This window comes from Physeter macrocephalus, chromosome 13 (assembly GCF_002837175.3).
Source record: "Physeter macrocephalus isolate SW-GA chromosome 13, ASM283717v5, whole genome shotgun sequence".
NCBI classification, from domain to species: domain Eukaryota; kingdom Metazoa; phylum Chordata; class Mammalia; order Artiodactyla; family Physeteridae; genus Physeter; species Physeter macrocephalus.
In genome coordinates this window covers 1934313-1936569 of record NC_041226.1, presented here as the reverse complement: position 1 = coordinate 1936569, position 2257 = coordinate 1934313, and the positions used below count along the sequence as shown (strand labels likewise).

Here is a 2257-nt window from a genome sequence, read left to right as displayed (position 1 = left end):
ACATTCCCTGTAAAGCCTGGTCACAAAGCATCACTCAGTAAGTAGTAATGGGTGGATGGGAAGACACCCTTCAAACTTGATGGAGGTTATAGCTAAAGGGATAATGCATTCATATAACTAATCTTCAAAACACTGCCTCAACAGGTGTTGAGTTTCACTTTAAGACACACTGCTCTCTCTCTGAATCATTCATTTGTCTGGGGGTGAGGGAGGAAGTGGGCAAAGGGGAAAAGACCGTAAAAATTTCGAGACCAGTGCGGCCTGTGTGGCACCAAACAGTAGTTCCCAAATTCGCCGTGCATTGGAATTGCCTGGGTAGTTGATTACAAATAAAATTCAAAGCCTTAAGACTCACGCCAAAACTACTGAAAAGACAGTCCCGATGTGGGAGCGGGAACTTACCTCCATTTTAACAAGCTCCCGGAAGGTTCGGACAGCCAAGTTTGGTGCACGTCTGGGTCGGCATAAGGAAACCCTTCGTGGGTTCAAATTCTGGTGCTGAAACCTGAAAGCCAATGAGATTTTGGGTAAGTTGTTTAAACACCGCGGTTCCTCATTTACTCATCTGTGAAATGGGAAAAATTAAACCCAAGAGCAGTGAGGAGATGGCCCTGTTCTCGTTACCGTCCCCTGGTGCGGCTCTGTCTTCTGGACCTGGGAAAACAGCGTCACTTCCCTTAACCGGGGGGTCAGCCCCTTAAGTGCCCGTCCTCCTGGAAAAAGAAGACATTGAGAGCACTGACAGACTCTTCAGGGGCGGCTTCAGACAGCAGGACAATCTCAAGCCCCGTCTGGGTCCCCCCAGCCTCGATGTGACCCGAGGTGCTCCTTGGGGCGGGACGGGATGCGTTGGACTCTATCAACAAGCCTATAAACAGGCTTGGAGCTCTGCCTGCAGGGGGCTTGGGAGACGGGTGGATGCCTGAGGGCAGGAGAAGAACCACATCTGGAAGCGAGTTGTACACTATTCACTGTAGAAATTACTCTTTCCATTATTCTGGAGGTTCAGCAAAATCTGTCAAATGCTACCAGGAGGAAATGAAGAGGAGGATGCACGTATAGACGTCTGGATGGAAGCCCTAGGAGAGACCAGAGTCACGTTACCCACCTTCTGGAGGGAGGACAAACCGTGCGAGAAAAGGGCTGGAATTATGGGGTTTAGACTACATACGGCGAGGCTTTTTCCTTCTGCCAACGAAGCCAGTTGGCCACCTTTCATTCAGAAACGTACATGGGTTGCAAATGCCTAGCGATGACACTCACGGCTATCTGAGCCCACCCGTGCGTGCGGTACAGGCTGGGCCGCTGTGACAGTGACAGTGACGCCCAGGAGAAAGGATCACACAGGAGGGCAGGAGCCCAGGCCGGCAGCGCCAAGGCTGGCAGTAAAACACAGGAAGGACCTGGGATCTCAGCGTCATCACTCCTGCCCCAGCTCACGTCCGCATCCGCGTCTCTTCACTGGGCTGTTACACAAGGAGCCCAGGGACCCAGACTGCCTCCATCGTGTCACCCTGTACATTCTCAGTGTGTCCTGGTCCACGAGGGTGGCTCCCCGCCAGCATCCCACCCCGGCAAGAGCAAGGAAAGGGGGAGAAGCCACGCTCCTTCGACTTGGGATCTGCCCACATCCCTCCTGCTCAGGCGCCATCTGCTGGAATCCAGAGCCCATGGCCAGACCGAGATGTAAGGGCGACGGGAAGCGTAGCTTCTAGCTGGGGAGCCATGTGTCCAGCTCAAACCTCTGAAACTACAGTCACAGAGGGGTCAAGGAGCCGTGCCTGCTGCTCCACGCGGAGAAGCAGATCCGCGAGGCATCTTCCCTCCTCTTCCGACGAGCCCCTGGGATGGAGAGGTCACGGGCCAATAGTGAGCTCCAGGTGATCAACAATAATAATACCGATGATCAGCTACATGTGTCTTCGATAGAGACAGAAAAATAGGGAAGCGAATGAATTATTACCCAACACATTCCGTTCAGGAGGCAAAAATCGTTCTAACCTGGAATCAATAGGGCAAAAACTAATTAATGAGGATTTTATTGGTGAAAACGTTGGAAACTAGTGTGACTCGTAGGAGATCAAATACATACACAGTCGTGAAGCATCCATTTGGCTATCAGTTGCTTAAATTCTCGTACGTCACTTCATATTCTATTAATAATAAAAATAGGATTTGAGGGCTTCCCTGGTGGCGCAGTGGTTGAGAGTCCGCCTGCCGATGCAGGGGAACCGGGTTCGCGCCCCGGTCTGGGAGG

The 2257-nt window shown here is 52.0% G+C and overlaps 1 long non-coding RNA gene across 1 annotated transcript in view; it reads right to left on the bottom strand.

Annotated features, from left to right (window-relative positions):
- Positions 1-408: 408 nt before the first annotated feature.
- Positions 409-2257, bottom strand: part of LOC114487517 (uncharacterized) — a 56686-nt gene continuing 54837 nt past the window's right edge. The window contains exon 3 of the long non-coding RNA XR_003682679.1: positions 409-505. This is a non-coding gene — a long non-coding RNA (uncharacterized lncRNA). The remainder of the gene's footprint in view (positions 506-2257) is intronic.